Here is a 9938-nt window from a genome sequence, read left to right on the forward strand (position 1 = left end):
CAGCCTACGACCGTGCAAGCCTGCCGCCCCCAAGCCCGCCGTCACCCTAGCCTACCGCCGGCCAGCAAGAGCGGTGCCACCGTTGCATCCCCATTCCTCTCTGCATCCAGGTGCGTCATCTCCGGATCCCCTTCCTCTCATCCCCATTCCCTTGAGTGCTAGGGTTTCGCCATAGCTTAATTTCCTGTATTTTTTTCTTGGTTGCAGAAAGGAGTAGACGAAGGTGAGAAAGGCTAGAAAGATTCAAGGTTTGGGTTACTTCTCCTGCCAAACTTTCATTCAGTCTAGATCCGCCCTCTCTTCCTCTTTTTGGAGAAGGCTCGTTTAGAAGTGATGTTTACTGCCTTAGTTGATTTTGCAGAGGAACCAGCAGGATTCAAGATATTTTCGCTCAGTGCCTAATTCAAGAATAGGCGCCAAAAGTCATGATTGAGCTATGCTGTGGTGCTTCAGTGAGTCTTCCCAGTTTCATTCGGTGAGTGGTGGACGCAGGCTTTAGTTTTAATTAGCACCAATTATTGGATATTCTGTCACTTCAGTAATGTTTCTGGTAGAAACTATGTGGTAGCTGATGTCAAAGTAAGTGTGATACATGTCTGTATTTTGAAAGCTACCTCTGTGGCCAAAAATAGAATCTCATGAGCACGCAGGGGTTTTTAAGCTGTGACAAGGATAACTCTGGTTATCTTGTTTTTGCATTTCATAGAACATACACATTTTTATGCTGCTGTATCCTGGTGAATAGTTGCAGGCATATAATTTTGTCAAATTACAATTACAGGGTATCCCTGTTCATTATATGACTAGCGTTTTTATTAAATTGTTTCTATTGGTGTGGTAACTAAAAGTACATCTTTTGAAATATGGCTGTTTTTATCTTAAAATTAGGAAAGTTTCAGTTGTGTGTCAATCACCATATTTTTTCTCGTGCCATAGGACTTTCATATGCATGTTACCAATAATATATTTCAGTTGAATCATTTGTGTTTGCACATCAGATATATGTTGACCTTTCTTATATTGGCACAAAAGATTAACTTGAATTATTTCTAGGTTGGACCATTAGTGTTCTTATCGTGTCATTAGGTCTGGGATGATGTTTTTCTATTATTTAACTATCATTAGGGTTCTTATCGTTATGTCCATGTATGGCAAAAAGGTTCTGATGACTTGTGCATCACAGGATTCAGGACTCTGTATATCTTTCCTTTGACAAATACTATGGTGACCAAAGTGCAAAGTTGCTTACATGAGGGCTAAATTTTCTTCCTTTCTCGAATTCATGCCACCCCCCCCCCCCCCCCCCCACACAAAAAGTTACATGAAGCGGGTGTTAGTTGAATGCTTCAGCGTTAATTGTACGAATTATTGGACGTTATATGCTTCTCAGCTTTAATTGGATCAATTATTGGATGTACTATTGCTTTTTGCCAGATTTCGTTTCTTGTAGCTAATGTCAAACTCGTATTCTATGTCAGTCTGAAAGTGCTCCACACCATGGTCAGACTAGAATTGTATTGCCAGGTGTAGGGCTTAATGGTTTTACAAGGATAACACCAGTAATCATATGTTTGCATTTTATTGAAGTCCCTACTGACAGGAAAGTAGTTTGTTATGCTAGTGTTATGGTGAGCAGATGTGGGCGTATGATTAACTTAAATTGTAACCCTAGTCATCATATAATTAATGTTTTATCAAATTGTTTCACCTGGAGTTTTGACTTAAAATTAGAATAGAGAATAGCTGTGTTCCATTTCAATTTACCTATGCTTTCCTACTGATCATTTGGATATGCAAATGTGTGTTAGCAGTATATTTCACCACAACCATTCGTCTTTGCACAGCAACTACCTGTTCAACTATTTTGCTGGTGGCAGAGATAAATGTGAAATAGTCAATTAATTTAATGACGAGCATCTTGTTCTCTTATTATATCATTATAACTTGGGGTGATGTTCAATTATTACTCAGTTCTCATTGGCATTTTCAGTGAAGATTTTTTTGTTAATCAGCCTGCATTGTTTTAGACTCTCTGCATGCTGAGCTTCAAGCATACTGCAGTTTTCTCATTTAGGCATTCCATGTGATTTGAGACATGCCCTATCAGCCTATGATGATTATGGATAGGTATCCATGCATGGCATAGGCCTTTGATGACTTTAGTATTTTCTGTCATAGGATTCATGACTCTGTTTACCTGTTATAATAATACTTACCCTGTTGCAAGACTTCAAAGTTGCCAACACGAATGCTAAATTGTCTTGTTTCTTTGTCTAGAATCGATTTACATGTGTGTGATATATAGAAGTTCACCTCCTCTAACAATTTACCAGTCAATCATGATTCATAGCAACCCTGACATGGATGGGAGGGACCTGTCCTTCCTGGGTAGCTGACTGCCTGCCGGGCTGGGCATACATTTCGGCGGCGAGCATTGCATATGCCCACTTGTTTTTCCCTGTACCCAAGTGTTTTAGGCCTTAATGTCAATAGCTCTCGTAGTTTTCATTCTTACTGTTAGTCTTTTTTCCCTTTGAGTGGGCCCAGCATTAGTTAAATGTTATTGAAATACTTTTATTCTTTACTTTCCTCCTGAAATACAAAAAAAACATTAGAACCTTGTGCAATTGTTTTTCACAATCAAAGCAATTTTCATCTTAGTTTTTATTTCAAGTGGAATGTCTAAGTACACTAAGAAATTACTCATGGAGCTCCCGCAGGACATCCAGTCCCCCTAGTACTTCTTCAGGTTCGGTTCCGTTTCCTGGCAGGCTACCACCTGCTAGCATAGTGCCCTCTGTTTTCGCAATGTGTTTTCCTTTCTCAGCTTTCACTACTACGGAGTACATATTCTACTAGTATGTTTAGCTTGATGCCAATCTTTGGGTGGTACATTATAGCATTATTACTAGGTCCTGGACTTTTCAGATAATGTCAGTTTGAAATTTCAGTTTGTTTTTGGTTTTGTGATTTCGTAGTGGAGCAGTCAAGAAGTACCCCACGAACATGATGCTCGGCCGACGGCAAGTTACAGATGGCAAGGTAAAATAAAACCTAATCTTTACAGATTTATTTTCACAAAGATATCGCCATGGCTTTCGGATATTCAACTGAATTGTCTTTCTTATATATAGGCCGGTGAGTATGTGTGGCAAACGTACGAGGAAGTGTACCAGAAGGTCATGAGGATTGGATCAGCCATCAGAAGCTTGGGCGTAGAGCCGGTGAGCGAAGAATGTCTTGTTTGATGTCGCTGTCTATGTTGAGATTTCATCTTCATCCTGAAAAAGTGAAAATGCATGCCAGTATTTTGAGAACTAATTCATCAAGTCATATATGCAGGGAGCTCACTGTGGCATATATGGATCCAACTGCCCGGAATGGGTTATGGCCATGCAGGTGACCTCATTGTATTTTATTCAATTTTTATCAGAATTCTTCTTTAGTGTAATCTGTTCCAAACTTTTTTTCTTCAGGCACGCAACAGTCAAGGAATATGTTATGTGCCACTGAATGACACCCTCGGTAGGTTCTCCACTTCATCACACTAACTGAAACACATAAATGCCTGAATGTCTGAGTGCACTGAATACTCAGATTTGTGCACATGGTTAACATGTGTTTATGAACAATCTTATCTTAGTCTAGAAAAAATATTGGAAAAAATTACAATTAATGAGTAACTCACAATAGTGTGCTTATTTTGTCCTTCATTCTATAGTTATCAAATCCTATTGTATTTATGAACAATCTTATCTTAGTCTAGAAAAAATATTGGAAAAATTACAATTAATGAGTAACTCACAATAGTGTGCTTATTTTGTCCTTCATTCTGTAGTTATCAAATCCTATTGTCTTATTGACGATTAAGTTGTAACACGATGCAAGAGCAAATGCTGTTGAATTCGTCATGGACCATGCTGAGATATCCATTGCATTGGTCCAGGAGAGCAAGATCAAATCTGTAAGCAAAAACATTTGCCCCATTTGAATAATATTATTATGCTTTGCACTGTGGTCTCTGCATCATACTGATTAATATGTTTCCAGTAAAAGCTACATGTGCTTGGGATCCAAGTTACAACAGAACTAGGCCTGAACCTACTAAAATCAATGCTGTTTATTTGAAATTAGTTTTGGAGATCAATGCTACACATAACATTCTGTTTACATCTGACAACTCGTTGAATTGTATTTTTCAGATACTAGCAATAGTCCCTAAGTGCACATCCCATCTTAGAGGTTTGCCAACAGCAAACTTGCCAATATGAGGAAAGGGCTAAAGTAGCATGAAGCATCACCATTTTTCGACAAGATAGTTTTCAGCAAAGTGTGTACAGTGTTGGATCTCTTTATATTTTTTCTTATTTACAAAGCTCTGAACATTTATATATATATCAAGTTGGTGTATGTATGGAAGATCTAATATATTATTTATACAAAAATCAAGTGAATTTGTTCAATGTGATGCCTTCTATATGAGCAAAAGTGGATTTATCAAATTATTTTAATTGTAATTATATCTATGTAGTTTTGCCGACAGTTTTTTTTGGGCAGGGTATGGTTTGTAAAATACCTTGGAAATGGTTTGGCCAACATATAAACTGTCGGCAAAGGTCTTAACTGCCGGCGTAGGTCTTAACTGTCGGCAAAGGGTTAACTATCGGCAAAGGTTTCAACTATCGGCGTAGGTAGACCGTTTGCCTACACATAAAGTGTCGGCGATTCTATTAACTGTCGGCAAAAGTTTCGCCCACGGCTTATAGCGCGACTGTTTCTAAACGGTCGGCAAAACTTTTTGCGGGAGGTTATCTGTCGGCAAAGGTGCCCTTTGCCTACAATAGAAAGTGTCGGCAAAAGTATGTTGTGTTATAGTGGTTTGTTACCAACTAGTACTTAAGCAATCATACTAGAGCACAATGCAACTGAGAAGATATTGCTGATAGTTGCAAGGGTTATACTAGTTAGGCAGCAGAGAGACCATACGTGTTGTTCAATCTTGTCTCACACATGCAATCTCTTCTCCTTTGTGTAGAATCAATTGACGGCATCGAATGAGCCTCATGACCCAGCGTGGTCGTAGTGGAACCCGTGGCCTAAGTGACTACTTGTGATTTTATTTGCATTTGCATTTGTGGATTACCTATGACTACTTGTGACTATTTGTGGTTGTGAAAGAACCTACTAGTGATTCTGAAGTTTATTTGCATTTATGTGTTGTCGATACATCTATATGAACTGCATGTGATGCGTATTGTGAATTGTGTGTGATGCTTGTAATGTTTATTTGAGTGGGGTACGCTATATGTGACCGAACAATTAAAACAGGGAATATATGGTCTATTTGCCGAGTGTTACACTCGGCAAAGTGGCCTTTTGCCAAGTGCCAAGGTAAAAACACTCGGCAAAGCGAACACGTGGCAAATTTTAGTGCATTCTAGGACTAAAATGACTTCTTTGCCGAGTGTCTGCGCTGTGACACTCGACAAAGAAGCCAACATTTGTACGTTCTGGGCCAGTCTTTGCCGAGTGTCTAGTATTTGACACGGCAAAGAAGGCAGGTTTGCCGAGTTCCCGAGATTTGACACTCGGCAAAGAAGGTAGGTTTACCAAGTGTTAGGTCCGGGACACTCGGCAAACGCGCCTGACTGTCTCCGCGCTGTCGCGTTACTGTAGATGCCGTGTGCTGTTTTAGCTCTCAGCAAAGTATTTGTCGAGTGCCCGATAGAAAACACTTGGTAAATAGATGTTTGCCGTCACTGTAGATGCCGTGTGCTGTTTGCCGAGTGTTACACTCGGCAAAGCCTATGTCGAGTGTTTTGTGGGCTTTGCCGAGTGCCTGAGGCATATGGCAAAGCCACTGTTTCTGGTAGTGACATATACTAAATATTGCTTTTTGCATAGAGCAGATATGTTAGTTTTTGAAGTTTCTGATTTTTATCATGTAGATCTTAGCAAGACAAGAATAACAAAACTACTTTTGTTATTTTTGGGGTTTTCAACATTTAGTTATGTATTTTACGAGATATGCAACAGTTATATTATTTTCTAAAATTCATATATCATTTACATGGGCCAAATACTCTTTTGAACCAATCAAACCTAGCCACAATCTATGATAGGTGGGGCCATAGTCAACAACACAGTGCATAGGCATGCACCCATTCTTGTGATACTGGTCAATCGTGATTTCTTGTTGTTGGTGAAGTCATCGATGATGAGGTCACCACCAACGAGCTCCTCGTGAACTTGCATACAATTAATGGGTTCTTGATGAGGATTACGGTGGCTAGCGAGCTCGGCCACGACATGGAAGCGTGGAGCATGATGGCGAAGCCATGTTCCATTGTCTCCTATATCAACCACACAAAGAGGGACATTGTATGAGCATCATAGAATCAATAGTAGTTGAATGGTATGGAAACTGGTGAAAGAGATCAAGCATGATGGGCTTGCCACAATGATGGAGTTGCTCACAGTGTTCATCAAAGAAGACGGTATTTTCGGGTATAACTCTCAATGAGAGCTATCCAAGGAGCTTCACAACCTTCATGTGAACTCGTGGGGCAAAAGAAATTGGAAGAGGGTAGTGTGAATGTGTGATAACGATCATCCATGAGCGGATCAAGCATGATTGGTGGTGGTCTAAAATAGGCAAGACTTGCGTAGGAGGGGCTCTAGCTTGTGCTACTTAAGCTTGCCAGGCAGGCAACTACATGTAGGAGTGTGCAAGAGCGGTGGGAGGGGCTTCTCCCTTCATGGGTCATGGGCTTCGGTATCTCGACCAAGGCACCTCGAACCAAAGACTAGACAGGCATGCATGTCATAGCCTTCGACAACCTTTGAATGTCCATAAGGAAGCCTGGTCCAACAAAGACTCATTGCACCCTTCAAGGAGAAGGCTTTGTCCCCCCCAACCTCTCTCCTCCCTGACCCACCCACCACCCTAGGCTCCCTTATTGACCTTTGGCCGCCTGCTCTACTCGAAGGCTATCTCTCTCGCCCCTCAACCTTCGGAGGGGTGCTCCGATCCATAGCTAGCATGAAAGTGCAACACATACATAGAGAAGAGTTAGCCTCGGGAAACCCTTAGGGCTAGGGCTCCGCTGCCAATAGATAAGTATCACGATATAATACCTACTAAACTTTAATGCTAAAATGCACCATGATAAAGACAACACTTGGTATAAAATTGTGTTTATAATAGAATATTCATATTTGTATATTGTAAAGATATGATTTAATCTAGCTTTTTGAATTATGATGGAATAGGATTAGTTAGGGTATTTGAAGGGATATAATTTCCACGACCATGGTGAGGAATTGAATAATTTCATAATATATATAGGAAAAAAAATTACCGATCAAAATCACGGCCAGCAAACTCGAGCAATAAAAACTTATGTTTCGGTGTCTATATGTTCCCTTTATTTTCTCTCTGTCTATTAATTATTACACTGCCCATGACCATGAGGCCGTGAGTCCCATCAATTCTATATGCATGCATAGTAGCCTCAAATAATGTGTAAGGAAAATGGACCCTAGACCCATTTACTTTGAATTTTGGTGTTTGATGACCAACACAACCAAATTGGAGTAATGAATTTGCATGTGATTGTTTTGTAGTTCAATAGGGTGCAAGACGTGACTTGAATGAATGCGACATGGTGATCCCATGATCAACACCATAAGCAAGACCCTAGAAGCACAAGAGAAGACCCAAGATATCAAGCAAAGTCCAAGCACGAAGATAGGAACCAAGCCGGATGCAAGATCGCGAAGAAACGAGCTCACAGAGGTGACCGGACGGTGGAAGGTGATCGACCGAACATGTCCGATCAGTTGCTCGGCAACAGAAGGCGTCTGCAGCAGCGACCGGATGCACCGATGACACTGTTCATCATCCTGGCAACACAATCAGCACTGACCGGACGCCGAAGGCTAATCGACCAGACGCAGGAACTACAGCGTCCGATCGAGTATAGAGAGGTTCCAGAGCGGCGAAATTGCGACCGGACGCGTCTGGTGGCATGTGATCGGACGCTATCAGCGTCCGATCAGTTGATCGCGTGCTCTAACGGTCGGGACGACCGGACGCGCCTGGTCAGGATGAAAGCAGCGTCCGGTCAGTAGCAGAAAAGCGGGTTTCGGCCCCAACGGCTACTTTATTAGTGGGGGCTTATAAATAGGCCCCCCAACCGGCCATTTGAGTAGAGTGGGGCTGAGAAAACATATTAAGGGTGTTGATACACCATTTTAGTGATCTCCACATGCATAGTGCTTAGTGATTCATTAGTTGATTAGCGTAGGTGCTTTGCGAAGTACTTAGGTTGATTAGACCACCGCTTATGCGCTTGCTCTAGGTTTAGGCCTAGTGTTTAGTGAGGTTTGCATACCTCTTACCACTCGGTGATTGCGCGCACTATTGTTGTACATCGTAGGGGCTTGTAGTCTTGCGAGATCACACCAACCGTGTTTGTGGTATGGCCGTCACTGTGTACCGGAGGGAACAAGGCCCATGGCGTTTCGACCGGAAGCTTGATAGTGAAGACGGCGTTCCAAGAGAGACTTGCCGGAAGGCACGTCAGAGACCCACTTGCGTGTGAGGAAGGCCCGAGGCTATCTACAGAGTTACCCGACCGAGAGCTTGGCCCTTGCGAGGGGCTCCAACAAGGACTAGGGAAAAGCTTGCGCGCTTCTCGATACCTCGGTAAAAATACCGGAGTCATCAATAAAAGTTTGCATATCTCTACCTTACTCTTTAGCTTCCGCATTTACATTGTTTGCATAACTCCTTTTTGCGGTAAAGATAGCGACACACTTACAAAACCGTAGTTACACATTTAGATAGTTTATCTTTTGCATAGGTTTTGTTAAGGTTAGAAAAAAAGGTCATATTTTGAAAGTAGAGTTTGAAGTTGTCTAATTCACCTTTCTCTTAGGCGTTACGGTCCCCTACATAATGTATGCAAGCTTTAATTTCCCTGTTAGTTGCTAGCCAGTAGCCACACATGACCGACCGGTACGGTTAGGTCTGCTGGTGCGCCAGCCGTAGATGAAAGAGACGACCGACGACATGGCCAGAAGAAGGGAAGGATCCTTGCAACAGTTTTATAGGAAAAAGAACTCAATTTCATGTGTTGTAGTTTGTCAATAATAATGTAGTTAGAATTTGCATTGACCTTTAGTATATGTACACATATCACCATAATAGCTGGACGGTGATAGGATCAGATGCATGCATGCATGATGCGAGTGTGTTTATGCTTACAAGGAAGATAGTGACAGCAGATAAATCCAAGAAATGTTTCTGCTTGCATAGATATTTGTTTGCATACGAAAGAAGAGAAAAAGTTACAAACTATTTAAATTTTGACGAAATTTATAGAAAAGACCACCAACATTTATGACACTAAATGAGCATCACTATATACATAATCAAATATATTTTTCATAATATACTTATTTGATGTCATAAATATTGTTACTCTTTCCCATAAATTAAAGTTTGTCAAAGTTAAGATATATAGTTGGACTTAGAGTGATTCTAGGACTTGATTTATCTTACGACCAAGGTAGTACCAACATCTGTAACACCAAATTAGTATATACTATAAAAATATACACTACTACAGAATGGACTTGTTGTCCCGGGCGGTAACAACCTTTAGTCCCGGTTACCGCGCCGGAACAACGATCCCGGAACTAAAGGTGGAACCTTCAGTCCCGGGTCATCGAGCCGGGACTAAAGAGGGACCTTTAGTCCCGATTGGTAACACTAACCGGGATTAAAGGCCCTCCAACCGAGCAACCTGGCGTACCCTTTAGTCCTGGTTGGTAACACCAACCGGGACTAACGGTTCACCCTTTAGTCCCGGTTGGTAACCCCAACCGGGACTAAAGGTTCCTTTTCTTTTTCATTTTTTTTTGTTTAATTT

General features: G+C 41.3%; 2 long non-coding RNA genes across 2 annotated transcripts; both read left to right on the forward strand.

Annotated features, from left to right (window-relative positions):
• Nucleotides 1-213: 213 nt before the first annotated feature.
• Nucleotides 214-3016, forward strand: LOC136539240 (uncharacterized). The gene is made up of 3 exons (XR_010779613.1): nt 214-248; nt 362-475; nt 2979-3016. It is a non-coding gene; the product is annotated as an uncharacterized lncRNA (long non-coding RNA).
• Nucleotides 3009-3400, forward strand: LOC136539239 (uncharacterized). The gene is made up of 3 exons (XR_010779612.1): nt 3009-3042; nt 3135-3224; nt 3343-3400. It is a non-coding gene; the product is annotated as an uncharacterized lncRNA (long non-coding RNA).
• Nucleotides 3401-9938: the final 6538 nt, after the last annotated feature.

This window comes from Miscanthus floridulus, chromosome 2 (genome assembly GCF_019320115.1).
Source record: "Miscanthus floridulus cultivar M001 chromosome 2, ASM1932011v1, whole genome shotgun sequence".
Classification (NCBI taxonomy): domain Eukaryota; kingdom Viridiplantae; phylum Streptophyta; class Magnoliopsida; order Poales; family Poaceae; genus Miscanthus; species Miscanthus floridulus.